The sequence below is a fragment of the Martes martes genome, assembly GCF_963455335.1.
Source record: "Martes martes genome assembly, chromosome: 9".
Taxonomy (NCBI): Eukaryota; Metazoa; Chordata; class Mammalia; order Carnivora; family Mustelidae; genus Martes; species Martes martes.
This window is the reverse complement of record NC_137896.1, coordinates 29192601-29208420: the sequence shown is the minus strand read 5'-3', so window position 1 is coordinate 29208420 and position 15820 is coordinate 29192601. Positions and strand designations below refer to the sequence as shown.

The 15820-nt window shown below is 37.4% G+C and overlaps 1 protein-coding gene across 1 annotated transcript in view; it reads left to right on the top strand.

The window, feature by feature from the left end:
* The window catches only part of RNF24 (ring finger protein 24), a 102409-nt gene that overhangs the window by 66300 nt on the left and 20289 nt on the right, over positions 1 to 15820 (top strand). The gene's annotated exons all lie outside the window — the stretch shown is intronic.

Sequence of the window (15820 nt, the reverse complement as noted above, 5' to 3'; positions counted from 1 at the left end):
TTTTAAGTTTTTAGATAGGATCTAATTTTCAAAGCCAAATCTTAGACTACAAAAATTCGTAAACTGTATTGTTCAAAGAGTGTTATAAGTAAGAGTAGAAAAACTGGGTTTTACTAAACAACTATACTTCTCTAACAATTTTTAGTATTTGCATAGTATGTGATTATGGTCAAGGTAAATACCATCAACAGATATCTTTCAGCAATAATTAATTGTTTCTACCAGTGATCACTCACTGATAGTAAAATTCAAACGATTTTAGTGTGTATTTCCAATATTCTGACAAGTGAATTTATATTCTTCATAAAAAGTGAATTTTTTATGAAGCTCTTTTCTGAAGCTCTCACAAAATATAGTCACTTCTTATCTCATAGATATGCTGGTTGCTAATGATTTTTAGGTCTTTATCAGAGTAATGAACACTTTAGCTCATGTAATTATAGCATTAGGAAAAGCTTTTTTAAAAATCTATTTCCAGAAATGCCTTCTTTCTAACATTTCTTTAATAATAGTTTGATAGGGGCCCCTGGGTGGCTCAGTCCCTTAGGCATCTGCCTTCCACTCAGGTCATGATCTGAGTGGATCAAGTCCCACATCAGGCTCCCTGCTCATCGGGAGTCTGCTTCTCCCTCTGCCCCTCATCCCACTCATGTGCTCTCATGCATACGCTCTCTCTCTCTCTCTCTCTCTCAAATAAATAAATAAAATCTTTAAAAATAATAATAATTTGATAAATGTTATGTAAATATTCAGCTTATTTTTTTAATTAAGGAATTAGCCATAGCAAAAATAGGTCTTCATAACTTTATTTTTTTTTTAAAGATTTTATTTATTTATTTGACAGACAGATCACAAGTAGGCAGAGAGGCAGGCAGAGAGAGAGTGGGTGAAGCAGGCTCCCTGCTGAGCAGAGAGCGTGACGCGGAGCTCGATCCCAGGACGCTGGGATCATGACCTGAGCCGAAGGCAGCGGCTCAACCCACTGAGCCACCCAGGCGCCCCAGGTCTTCGTAACTTTAAAATAATTATCTCTGGGGAAGATGGCAGAAGACTGCTGATTTTTTGTTGTTGTTATTCCTTTTCTCAGACCTACTAAATTTTTTGGTAATTCCCCTACAGATAGTGGTTTTTAACTAAGAAGTTTGTTAACTTAATATTTGAAACCAAATTATATTTTAAAAGAAGATAATAATAAAACATAACAAAATATCTTTAAAGGTTTATTAAAGAAGGGGTTTTATATATGTAAAATATTCTAAAGTATTGTAAACTAGCTCATAGTATAATTTTTATTACTATGTCAAAGAATTAATTAAGCCTTTAACCTTGTTTTAAGAAAAACACTAATATACCAATTGTGATTCTGTGTAAATTTTTTGAGAAATCAGTTGTGAAACACCATGTTACCTCGTTGTATTCCTTTTTTTTTTTTTTAAGATTTTATTTATTTATTTGACAGAGATCACAAGTAGGCAGAGAGGCAGGCAGAGAGGGAGGGGAAAGAAGGCTCCCCACTGAGCAGAGAGCCCGATGTGGGGCTCGATCCCAGGACCCCGAGATCATGACCTGAGCTGAAGGCAGAGGCTTTAACCCACTGAGCCACCCAGGCGCCCTATACCTCATTGTATTCTTTTTAATAATCAGGCAAATAGGTAAAGAGAAAGGGAAAAGATAGCAGTTGTTTTTACATTATCATTACACTTCTTTTTATCCTTTCTGTACGCTTTATTATTCAGCTAACAAAGCAAGTGGGCATCTGTGACTCTAAAAATTACCTTGTCTAATCAAAGAAGCCAGTCAAGTTCAAACATTTCTAAATTTCATTTCCAAATCAGTGGTACCATTTTGAAAATTAAATCATGATATAAGGACCTTTTCCTGATGATCCCAGTTTGTTACTTTTAACCTTTCATATGTTAAATTTGGATTTAACAAGTCCTTTGCAGTTAATCTGGAAATTCATGGATTCGGCTCCTTTAAAATGATCCAAGCCCATTTTTGAACATAACTTACGGTCTCTAGCACCTTTCCAGAAGGCTCTTCTGTTCTCACGCAGAGATCCCTCTAGTCACACCAGACTCATCAGAACCTTAGGAGGAACACAAGAGTACAACCATAGTCTTATACAGTACTGTAGTATAGAATCTGCTGCCTATGATAGCATAGGAATAGATCACTACTGGAACACAAAAAGAGGACATCTTACCTTGCTAGCATGATACTACTTTATAATGAATAATATAATATTCTGTTATTTATCTCTGCCCAGATAGATATTTGTCTGTTTTGCTTACTGTATCCCAAACACTCATAGCAGTGCCTGGCAGAATACTGGCATTTAATAAATGTTTGTTGGGTAAATGAAAGAATGGTGCCCCTAGTAGGAAGTCATTAGATATGCATAAAAGTAAAAAATCAAGAAGTAGCAACATAAGAAAGGTATTTAAAGACATGGAAAGAAACATCAAAATAGTAAGCTAAAAGGGAGAGGGCAGAGGGCTGATTTTTTTATTACTAACCTTGTAGAACTATGTATGACTTTGAAACTTGTGCATATATAATTTTGATAAAGTTGAAAACTGAAATTACAGGGGAGATTGTGAGTTATCTAATAGAAATTATAAGGTATTGAGCCAAGATAATGATAGTAGAGCTAGAGAGGTTGTTATGGATGTTTGTGATGGATGGTTGTAAGTGATATTTGGCAGGTGAAAAGGAACAGAATTTGGTGACCCGACATTAATGATGGGCAGCTCAGAATTTTTCCTGGACTTCTGGTTGGCAGCCAGATAGATAACAGTCTAGAGACAGAAAATGGATAGGCAAGTTTGGGGTGGAAGTATAATAGATTCCGTTTTAGACATGGGAGGACTGAGTTTCCGGTGTAATAGTCAAACTGTTTAGTACACAATTGGATAAATAGGTCTAAAGCTTATAAGAAGTCTGGTCTCAAAATAGGGGGTCATGTAGTAATAGGTAGAGGCTAAGGCCAGGAGTGTCCCCTAGAGAGAATGTGTATAGTGAAATAAAATAGGTACAGGACCAAATCCTAGGAAAATATTGATATTTAAGAGGAGCCCATAGAAGACACTTAGAGGGGATAGCAGAAGATAGGCAGAAAATCACGAGACCAGTACCCCACAAGTAGGGTTTCAGTGGATTGAGTCAGTTGTGTCAGCTGCTTTCATGGATGTCCAGTAAAAGAATTGAAAAGTTCTCATTACATTTGATAATTAGGTTTGCATCTATAATTTTACTTAGGAAAGTTTCAGTAGTGTGGATACAGGGGTGATGAAAGGTGAGCTGTAATTGGGCAAAGGCTAACCAGCAGGTGAAAATGGATACAAGAAATATGACCTTCTCTCTGAAGAATCTTGGCTGAGAAAACATTAGGTTGGGGTGGGGTAGGGTAGGGGTGTGGTTTGCTGTAGAATCAAGGGACTATTTTGGTGTTTGTTTAAGAGATTTGAGCATATTTGTAAATATATATAATATAAATAATATTAAGGAGAATGAGCTAGATGTGGAGGGTTTTTAAGAAAGAAGGAACCATGGAGGTGAGAAGAGACCCACATAAAAGTTCAAGTGGCATTTGTTCTAAACAGTAGATACTTCTTTTTTTTTTTTTAATATTTTATTTATTTATTTGACAGAGACAGATCACAAGTAGGCAGAGAGGCAGGCAGAGAGAGAGAGGGAGAAGCAGGCTCCCCACTGAGCAGAGAGCCCGATGCGGGGCTCGATCCCAGGACCCTGAGATCATGACCTGAGCCGAAGGCAGAGGCTTTAACCCACTGAGCCACCCAGGCGCCCCGCAGGAGATACTTCTTAAGACAGAGATGAAAGTAACTGTGGAAAATGATACACATGTATAGATCTTCCTCAACTTGTAATGGGATTATGTCTCAACAAACCCATGGTAAATTGAGAATATCTTAAGTCAGAAATGCATTTAATACACCTAACCTGCTGCACATCATAGCTTAGCCTAGCTTAACCTTTACAGGCTCAGAACACTTAGGTTAGATTACAGTTAGGCAAAATCATCTAACACAAAGCCTATTTTATAATAAAGTGTTGAATATCTTGTGTAATTTATTGACTACTGAAAGGGAAAAACTGAAAGGGTTGTATTGGTACAGAATCATTATAAGTGTACAACTTGTTTACCCTCATGATTGTGTGGCTGACTTGGGAGCTGCAGCTGCTACCATTGCCCAGCATCACAAAAGAGTATCAGACAGCATATTGCTAGCCTGGAAAAAGATCAAAATCCAAACCTTACTTTGGATTTTGATCTTTTTCCAGGCTAGCAATATGCTGTCTGATACTCTCTTGTAGGACTTTACAAGATACAAGATACTCTCTTGTAGGACTTTAGCACCATCTTAAAGTTGAAAAGTACAAAGTCAAGTCATGTTTAGTCAGGGACTTGTAAGTATGTGGAACCAGAGAGCTTGCATATCTGATAATCTCTTTCTTTCACTTTAAAGTAGTTGAAAATGATGTGGAAGGCAGTGGTAGGATAAAGCTTGAAGAGAGTGGCAAGAATTTGAATGACCGCTGTATGGAAGCTTAGCATACTGAGAATGAATAGGTAGAATTAGAAAACAAGTGGAGAGTCTAAACTGAGAATGGAGACCACAGATTTATTGTGGCCATCAGCCATACAGTTTTATAATTTTCTCCAGCACTATTCAGCTTTTTTTTTTTTTTTTAAGATTTTATTGATTTATTTGAGAGAGAAACAGTGAGAGAGAGCATGAAAGAGGAAAAGGTTAGAGGGAGAAGCAGACTCCCTGTAGAGCTGGGAGCCTGATGCGGGACTTGATCCTGAGACTCCAGGATCATGACCTGGGCCAAAGGCAGTTGCTTGACCAACTGAACCACCTAGGTGCCCTACTATTCAGCATTGTTAATCACACCCTCTTAGATACTTCTTTAGGAATCAGTATTTATTCAGCACTTACTGTCTTTCAGCCCCTGTGCTGTGCATTGCAGTTGAACTAGGTAATTTTATTATCTTTATTTTACAGAAGTTAAATAATTATCTTACAGTCACACAGATAAAAGTTGGTTAGAGCTGAGACTCAAACCCATTTGTATCTGACCCCAGAACATGTGCTCTTAATCTTAAACAATAATCAGTTGTGTTTATTAGGCTTCATTTCAAAATAACAATTTTAGAATTTCATAATCACTCTTAAAAGATTTGCATTTGAACCTGGAATTTTTTAATGAAGACAGTACCTATTTTGCTTTTCTTTTAAATAATGGATAACAAATTATATAAGAAAAAGGAAATAAAAGTATTATTCCCCATTCTCACCTCCTTTCACCAAGTAAGTCACAATCTATATTACTAGTGTGTTTCCTGGAAGGAATAGCAAAAAGGTAACTGTTAAATGTGTAGCAAATGCAAAATAAAACAGTTTAATGTAAAATATTAGGTAATTAATGGAACTTAGAGTAAAGGAATGATCAGAAAGGTGAAGTTAATTTAAGGAGGATTTCCTAGAAGGGATGAATTATGAACCATGGATTAAAGAAAAAGGTGAGCACAAATTGGTTTATGCTGTGGTTGGATATAGTGATGCTTTGGAAAAATATGTAGATCCAACTAAGAGAGTCAAACAAATATGCAGATCCAGCCTCATTTTAATGAACTCTAATGGAATTCATTTTATTCTTTACATGAAAATGTACTGAACACTTTTCTTGTAAAACAAGCAGACAAAAAGAAGCAGTAAGGATAAAGATGATTTGAACTACGTGAGTAATAAATTAGACCTAAGAAAGAGAAATTTATAGTTTTAAAAATATATTTTACAGACAGGCTGAAAACCAGTTATATGTTTTCCTTTAATAGAGCTTAAAAAAAAAAAAAGCTGATTAAATCCAAAAGAAAGTAGAAGAAGAAAATTAAAAACCCAGGCACAGAAATCAATGAAATAGAAAACAAATGTATAATAAAATCATTGAAGCCAAAAGCTGATTCTTTGGAAAGAGTAACAAAATTAATGAATCTCCAGAAAGAATTGATCTGGAAAAAAAGGAGAGAAAACATAAATTACTAATATCAGAAATGTGGGGCCCCTGGCTAGCTCAGTCAGTAGAGCGTGTGACTCTGGATCTCAGAGTCCTGAGTTCAGTCCCCTTATTGAGTGCAGAGATTACTTAAAAATAAAATCTTTTTTAAAAAAATGAAAAAGAGGACAGTACTATAAATCCTACAAATACTATAAGATCAAAATGTATATTGTGAACAACTTTATGCCAATAAATTTGAAATTTTAGTTGAATTGGATATTTTCCTAGAAAAAAATGTAGTGCATGAAAACCGACACAAGAAATGGCATTCAAGAAAACCCACAATTAACATCAGACCCAATGGTGAAAGACTGAAAACTTTCCCCCTAAGATCAGGAACAAGACAAAGGTACCTGTTTTCACCACCGCTGTTTAGCATTATACTAGCAGTTCTGGCCAGAGTAGTTAGGCAAGAAGGGGAAATAGAAGGCATCCAATTGGAAAGAAGCAAAACTATCTTGTTGCAGATGACATGATTCTGTATAGTATTGGCAATCCCATAGAATACACACACAAACAAAACTCTAGACTTAACATATTAAGCAAAGTTTCAGGGTACAAAATCAATACATAAAAATTGGTTGTGTTTCTGTACATCAGCAAGGAATGATCTGAAAAGAAAATAAACAATCCATTTACAATAGCATCCAAAAGAATAAACTTCCTAGGAGTAAAATTAACCAAGGAGGTAGAAGACTTGTACTTTGAAAACTACAGAACACTGCTGAAAGAAATTAAAGAAGACTTAAATAAATGGAAAGGCATTCTGCATGTTTATGGATTAGAAGACAATATTATTAAGTAGGCAGTACTTCTCAAAGCTACCTACAGATTCATTGCACTCCCTATCAAAATTCCAATAGCCTTTTATATGAAAAACTGACCCTTAACTGATCTAGAACTGCAGGGGGCCCTGAATAGCCAAAACAGTGTTGAAAAAGGAAAACAAAAGAGGAAGACTCAGACTTTTTAATTTCAAAACTTAACTGCAGTATTATAGTGATCAAAACATTGTGGTACTGGCATAAGAATAGACGTTAAAAAAAAATGAAGTGGAATTAAGAGCACAAAAATAAACCCAAACACCTATGACAAATTAACTTTTGTCATGGGTGTTGAGACCATTCAATGGGGGAAAAAATTGTCTCTTTAGCAAATGATGGGACAACTGAGTAATACATGCAAAATAATGAAACTGAATATACCCTATATAAAAATTAAAAAATAGATCAACAACCTAAATAATAGAGCTAGAACTATAAAACTCAGAAGTGGGGTACCTGGGTGTCTCATTAGGTTAAGTGTCTGCCTTCAGCTCAGGTCCTGATCTCAGGGTCCTGCAATCAAGCCGCCCAGCCAGCTCCCTGCTCAAAGGGGAACCTGCTTCTCCCTCTCCTTTTGCCCGCCCCCGTCCCCCGTTTGTGCTCACACTTGTTCTCACTCTCTCTTAAATAAATAAATAAAATCTTCAAGGAAAAAAATTCTTAGAAGAAAATAGGTAAGTCTTGATGACCTCAGATTGGCAATGATTTCTTAGATTTGACATCAAAAGCACAAGCAACAAAAGAAAGAATAGATAAGACTCACAAATATTAAAAACATTTGTGCATCAGAGAACATTATCAAGAAAGTAAAAATAAAGGAGGAGCCTGTGTGGTTCAGTTAGTTAAGTGTCTGACTCTTAATTTTGGCTCAGGTCATGATCTTGGGGTCATCAGATTGAGCCCCATTTCAGAATCCATGCATGGAGTCTGCTGAAGATTCTCTTCTTCTCCCTTTGCCCTCACTTGCACACATTCTTTCTCTCTCTCTCTAATAAATAAATCTTTTATTTAAAAAAAAAAAAGTAAAAAGATAATCTGCAGAATGGGAGAGAAATATTTCCAGTTCATATATCATTTTTTAAAGATTTTATTTATTTATTTGACAGAGATCACAAAACAGGGAGAGCAGGAAAGGGAGAAGCAGGCATCCCACTGAGCAGGGAGCCTGATGTAGGGCTCGATCCCAGGACCCCAGGATCATGACCTGAGCTGAAGGCAAACACTTAACCAACTAAGCCACCCAGGCATCCCTCCAAGTCATATATCTGATAAGGATTTAATTACCAGAGTATATTTTTTAAAAATTCTAACAATGACGAAAGACAACTGAATTTTAAAATAGACAAAAAACTGAAATAAATAGCCATTTCCCCAAAAAGGATATGTGAATGGCCAAGAAATACATGGAAAGATGTTCAAATAGAACATCTGGATCTCATCTTTATGATCATTGATCATAAAGGAAGTGAAAATTAAAACCACTATGAGATCCACCTCACAAGTACTAGGATGTTGTAATCAAAAATATAGAAAATTACAAGTGCCCTAGCTAGAAACGTGTAGAAAGAAAGAAGATGTAACAGAGGAATATATTATGTTCATAGTTTGGAAACTTAGACTTGCAAGATGTCAGTTATTCCCACAGTTGATCTATAAATTCTATGTACAACCTCAGTTAAAATCCCAGCAGATTTTTTGTGGAAACTGACTACCTCATAAAATTTATATGGAAGTGCAGAGGATCAAGAATAGCCAAGACAGTAGTTAAAAGCAGAGCTTGAGGACTTAACACTATCAGACCTGAAACTTGTTTCAAAGCCCCAGTATTTAAAACAAGGTGCTATTCATCTAGCACCCAGAATTTGGTTTCTAAATACTATTCTTTAATAAAAGGAACCAAGACTCTTTCGAAGAAGTGGTTAATTCTACAACTGGGGCATAGGAAATACAAGATGAGCTTGGAACATCTTTTCATACGAGTAAGCAAGGACATGCATGGAAAAGGGTAAGGGCAAGCTGAAAGAACACGAGTCAACCTGGTGGAGCTCCTAAAGGCCAAACCCAAATCAGTTTGAGCAACAAAATAAATAATGATTTTACTGAATTATAACCCATAGACTAAAATAAATATCCACAAGTTACTACAGATATAAATAAATAAGGAAGATGGGACATCTCTTCCATACAGAAGAGTTCCAGTTAATATACAAGGAATTAGAAAACTACAAAACTATCACCATGCAGCCACTACAGTAACTGTTGCAAGCAAGATGGGTGCTAAAATCAGTAGTCAAAAGTTTGAGGGAAAAAAATACGGTATTTGCATAGTTTCAACATATCTCCTGCAAGATATTGATTGATCAGTCACAAAGAGGGAAATAGTAACTTTTTTCTTTTTAAGATTTTATTTACTTATTTGACAGACAGAGATCACAAGTAAGCAGGCAGAGAGAGAGAGGGAAGCAAGCTGCCAGCTGAGCAGAGAGCCCTATGCAGGGCTCGATCCCAGGACCCTGAGATCATGACCTGAGCCTAAGGTAGAGGCTTAACCCACTGAGCCACCCAGGCTCCCCAAGGGAAATAGTAACTTTTACAGTGGAGAGACCCAGTAGACACCACCATAACCAAATGATCATGGCTAATGTGTCAAAATGTTGAAAGTCAAGGGAAAACTAAAGAATTGTCAGGGATTGGAGGAGGCTAAGGAGACCTAAATAGATGCAAGGTAGGATCTTAGATTGGATAAAAGAACAGGAAAAGGACGTTAATGAAAAAAAAAGTTTGAAAAACGGGGTGCCTGGGTGGCTCAGTGGGTTAAAGCCTCTGCCTTTGGCTCAGGTCATGATCCCAGGGTCCTGGGATCGAGCCCCGCATCGGGCTGTCTGCTCAGCAGGGAGCCTGCTTCCTCCTCTCTCTCTGCCTGCTTCTCTGCCTACTTGTGATCTCTGTCAAATAAATAAATAAAATCTTTTTTTAAAAAAGTTTGAAATTGAAATGAAGTCTGTTTAATATATGATAATATAATAGTAATAAATAAATAATATAAATAATATAGTAATAAAATAATAGTAATAATATCAATGTTAATTTCCTGGTTTTGATTATTGTACAATGATTGTGTAAGTTGTGAACATTGGAAAATCTGGGAGGAAAGTATATGTGAACTCTATTTTTTGAAGCTTTTCTATAAGTCTGAAATTATTTCAGAATAGAAGCTAAAAGGAAAAAAAAAACCAAAACTAATATGGGGATACCTGGGTGGCTCAGTCACAACATGTCTGCCTTTGGCTCATGTGGTGATCCCAGAGTCCTGGGATTGAGTCCCACGTCCGGCTCCTCGCTGAGCGAGGAGCCTGCTTCTCCCTCTCTGCCTGCCACTCCCCCTCCTGTGCTCACTGTCTCTGACAAATAAATAAAATCTTTAAAAACAAAACAAAACAAAAACTAATGTAATGACACCAGATGCATCATTTCCCAGGACTGCTATAACAAAGTACCACAAACCCAAGTGGCTTAAAAATAACAGAACTCTAATCTCACAGTTCTGGAGGTTAGAAGTTTGAAATCAAGATGTCATCAGGTCCATGCTCCCTCTGAAAGCTCTAGGGGAGAATCCTTCCTGGCCTCTTACCTTGTTCCTGGTAGTTACCAGAAATCTTTGATGTTCTTTGGCTTATACCTGCATGATTTCAGTCTGTTTCTCTCTTCACCTGGCCTTCTTACCTGTGTCTCTGTATGTCCTCTGCTCTTCTTCTACACCAGTCGTATTGGATTTAATGTGACCTCATTTTAATTAAATAATCAACAAAGACTCTATTTCCAAATAGAATTGTGTTCTGAGGTTCTAGCAGACATGAATTTTTGACACTTTCAACCCAGTATACAGGAATAGGCAAACAGACTAATGGAATAGATAGAACTCTAGAAACAGACCTACATATTGGATCTGACTTAGGACAGATATGCCACTGCTATGCAATAGGAAAAATAGGGTCTCTTAAATAATAACCCTATATATATAAATAAATGAATCAATATATGAATGAATCAAATGAATCAATTGAAAATCTGCATGTGGTTAAAAAGAATCTTGACCCCTACATCACATCATATATAAAGACTAATTTCAGATGGATCATAAGTAATTTTGGATGGATACCTAAACGTGACAGGTAAAATAACAAATTGTTTGCACATACACACAAGAGAATATCTTCCTGGTCTGGGGGTAGGCAAGGATTTCTTTATCTGGATGCAAAAAGAACTGACATTATTGGGAAGAGTTTATACTTGGACTTAAATTAAAAGCTTCTGTTCATCGAAAGATACCATCAAAAGAATGAAAACACAAGCCATAGAGTAGGAGATAATTGCAGTACGTAGGCCCAAAAGAGGAGTTGCAGCTCAAATATATAAATAACTCCTACAAATCAATAAGAAAAAGGTAGCTCATTTTTTAAAGACTCAAACAGGCATTTTATAAAGGAAGTTATCCAAATGGACAATAAGCTTTTAAAAAGGTTCTGAACATCAATTGGGAAATGCAAATTAAAGCTGAAATGAGATACCACTGAATACCTACCAGATTGACTAAAATTTTTTTAACTGATCCTACCAAGTAGTGGCAAAGATGTGAAAGAGCAAGAGCTCTAGTGCATTATATCTAGGAATAGCAATTGGTACAAGCATTTTGACTAGCAGATCTACTCCTCAGTGTATACTTAACAGAATTGAATCTATATGTCCACTAAAAGATGAATTTATGTAGTAGCTTTATTTACAATAGCCCCAAACTGGAAGTAACCTCAGTATTCATCAACAGTGGTGGGGAATGCAAGCTGGTGCAGCCACTCTGGAAAACAGCATGGAGGTTCCTCAGAAAGTTGAAAATAGAGCACCCTATGACCCAGCAATTGCACTACTGGGTATTTACCCTAAAGATACAAATGTAGTGATCTGAAGGGGCATGTGCACTGGAATGTTTATAGCAGCAATGTCCACAATAGCCAAACTATGGAAAGAACCTAGATGTCCATCAAAAGATGAATGGATAAAGAAGATGTGATATGTATATACAATGGAATACTATGCAGCCATCAAAAGAAATGAAATCTTGCCATTTGCAATGACGTGGATGGAACTAGAGGGTATTATGCTGAGCGAAATAAGTCAGTCAGAGAAAGACAATTATCATATGATCTCCCTGATATGAGGAATTTGAGAGGCAATGTGGGGACTTTGGGGGATAGGGAAGGAAAAAATGAAACAAGATGGGATTGGGATGGGGAGGAGTCAAGATGGCAGAGGAGTAGCAGACTGAGATGACATCAGGTAGCAGGAGATCAACTAGATAGTTTATCAAACCATTCTGAACACCTACAAATCCAACAGGAGATCAAAGAGAAGAAGAGCAGCAATTCTAGAAACAGAAAATCGCCCACTTTCTGAAAGGTAGGACCTGCAGAGAAGTGACTCCAAAGCTATGGGAAGATAGACTGCGGGGGGAGGGGCTGGCTCCCAGCAAGTGGCGGAGCAACAGAGCACAAAATCAGAACTTTTAAAAGTCTGCTCTACTTTTAAAAGTTGCTCCAGAGGCTAAGCCAGGGTGAAGCCCACACAGGGACAGCATGGTCTCAGGTCCTGCGGGGTCACAGAAGGATCGGGGGTGTCTGAGTGTCACAGAGCTCACAGGTATTAGAGCAGGGAAGCCAGCTACAGAGACAGAGCTGAGGAGTGAGCTCTCAACTAGGTGTTACCTTAAACTGTGATCCGTGGCAAAGTCAGGCCACTGCTCTTTGAGCAGGCAACCCCATAAGATCCAGGGAGACCCCCCCTGGAGGAGTGCAGAGATCTGCTGGGTTTGGAGACTCCAGGCGGAGCTGTGTGCCAGAGACAGAGACACTTGGTCACAGGCTGGGTGAGCTCAGAGCATGGCCGGAGGCCAGGGAGACATGTGTGATTGAGCACTTTTCTCCGAGGAAACACTGAGGAGTGTGGCCCCTAGCTCTCAGCTCCTCCAGGCCTGAGATTAGGAGGCCACCATTTTTCATTCCCATCCTCCAGAACTCTGTGGAAAGCGCTCAGGGAACAAAAGCTCCCGAAAGCGAACCCAAGTGTCTTATTTAGCCTGGGCCCTGGTAAGGGCTGTGCAATTCTGCCTCGGGCAAAGACACTTGAGAATTACTACAACAAGCCCCTCCCCCAGAAGATCAGCAAGAAATCCAGCCAAGATCAAGTTCACTTACTAAGGAGAACAGTGGAATTCCAGAGGAGGAGAAAGCGAAGCATGGAATTCATGGCTTTCTCCCCATGATTCTTTAGTCTTGCAAAGTTAATGAAGTTTATTTTATTTTATTTTCTTCTTATGCTAAAATTTTTTTTAACTTTTACTCTTTCCTTTCTTAATTTTTTTAAAAGATTTTATTTATTTATTTGACACAGAGAGAGAAAGAGACAGTGAGAGAGGGACTACAAGCAGGGGGAGTGGGAGAGGGAGAAGCAGGCCTCCCTCTGAGCAGGGAGCCCAATGCGGGGCTTGATCCCAGAACCCTGGGACCATGTCCTGAGCCGAAGTCAGACACCCGACGACTGAGCCACCCAGGCACCCCTCTCTTAATGTTTTTTAACTAGTTTATCTTAACAATACCTTTCGTTTTAAAAAAATCTTTTTGAATCTTCATTATTATAGTCATATTTTATCCTTCATTGTATCTAACTTTATTTTTTGTATACACATAGGGTTTTTCTTCTAAAAAAGTTTGGGATACAACTTCTCCTAATAGATCAAAATATACCCTAAATCTAGCACAGGGCTTTGTTCTAGTCTCCAGCCTGAGCAAATTCTCTCCACTTTCTTTTTCTTTATTCTCCTAACCAACTTATCTTATCAACAGCTTTTTTAGAAAAAATTTTTTTTAATTTTTCATCTTTATAGTCATATTTCATCCCTTCATCATGTTTACCCTTGTGTGTGTGTGTGTGTGTGTGTGTTTCATTCTTAAAATTTTGGGATGTAGTTTCTTCTAGGAGACCAAAATACTCCCAAAATTAAGTGGGTGACTCTGTTCTATTCGTCAGTCTAAATATTTATTTTCTTTTATATATATGTTTTTTTTTTATTTTTTTTCTGAACTTCTTTTTACCCCCTTTCTTCCCCCCATTATTTGGGGAATCTGCTGATTTGGTTAAAGCACATTTTCCTGGGGTCTTTGCCACCCTTTTAGTATTTTATTCTCTCCTTCATATATTCTTATCTGGATAAAATGACAAGGCGGGAAAAACTCACCACAGAAAAAAAGAACAAGAGGCATTACTGAAGGCTAGGGACCTAATCAAAATGGACATTGGTAATATGTCAGATCTAGAGTTCAGAATGATGATTCTCAAGGTGCTAGCTGGGCTCGAAAAAGGCATGGGAGATATTAGAGAAATGCTGTCTGGAGAAATAAAAGCCCTTTCTAGAGAAATAAAAGAACTAAAATCTAACCAAGTTGAAATAAAAAAATCTATTAATGAGGTGCAATCAAAAAATGGAGGCTCTTACTGCTAGGATAAATGAGGCAGAAGAGAGAATTAGTGATTTAGAAGACCAAATGACAGAGAATAAAGAAGCTGAGCAAAAGAGAGACAAATAACTACTGGACCACGAGGGGAGAATTCGAGAGATAAGTGATACCATAAGACGAAACAACATTAGGATAATTGGGATTCCAGAAGAAGAAAGAGGGGAGCACAAGGTATATTACGGAGAATTATTGTAGAGAATTTCCCTAATATGGCAAAGGGAACAAGCATCAAAATCCAGGAGGCGCAGAGAACCCCTCTTAAAATCAGTAAGAATAGGTCCACACCCCGTCATCTAATAGTAAAATTTACAAGTCTTAGTGACAAAGAGAAAATGCTGAAAGCAGCTCAGGACAAGAAGTCTGTAATATACAATGGCAAAAATATTAGATTGGCAGCAGACTTATCCACAGAGACCTGGCAGGCCAGAAAGAACTGGCATGATATATTCAGAGCACTAAACAAGAAAAACATGAAGCCAAGAATACTATATCCAGCTAGGCTATCATTGAAAATAGAAGGAGAGATAAAAAGCTTCCAGGACAAACAAAAACTAAAAGAATTTGTAAACACCAAACCAGCTCTACAGGAAATATTGAAAGGGTTCCTCTAAGCAAAGAGCCTAAAAGTAGTAGACCAGAAAGGAACAGAGACAATATACAGTAATAGTCACCTTACAGGCAATACAATGACACTAAATTCATATCTCTCAATAGTTACCCTGAATGTTAATGGGCTAAATGCCCCAATCAAAAGACACAGGGTATCAGAATGGATAAAGAAAAACAAAACCCATCAATATGCTGTCTACAGGAAACTCATTTTAGACCCAAAGACACCTCCAGATTTAACATGAGGGGGTGGAAAACAATTTAGCATGTTAATGGACATCAAAAGAAAGCTGGTGTGGCAATCCTTATATCAGATCAATTAGATTTTAAGCCAAAGACTATAATAAGAGATGAGGAAGCACACTATATCATACTCAAAGGGTTTGTCCAACAAGAAGATCTAACAATTTTAAATATCTATGCCCCTAACATGGGAGCAGCCAACTATATAAACCAATTAATAACAAAATCAAAGAAACACACCGACAATAATACAATAATAGTAGGGGACGTTAACAGTCCCCTCACTGAAATGGACAGATCATCTAAGCAAAAGATCAACAAGGAAATAAAGGCCTTAAATGACACACTGGACCAGATGGACGTCACAGATATATTCAGAACATTCCATCCTAAAGCAACAGAATACACATTCTTCTCTAGTGCACATGGAACATTCTCCAGAATAGATCACATCCTGGGTCATAAATCAGGTCTCAACCAGTATCAAAA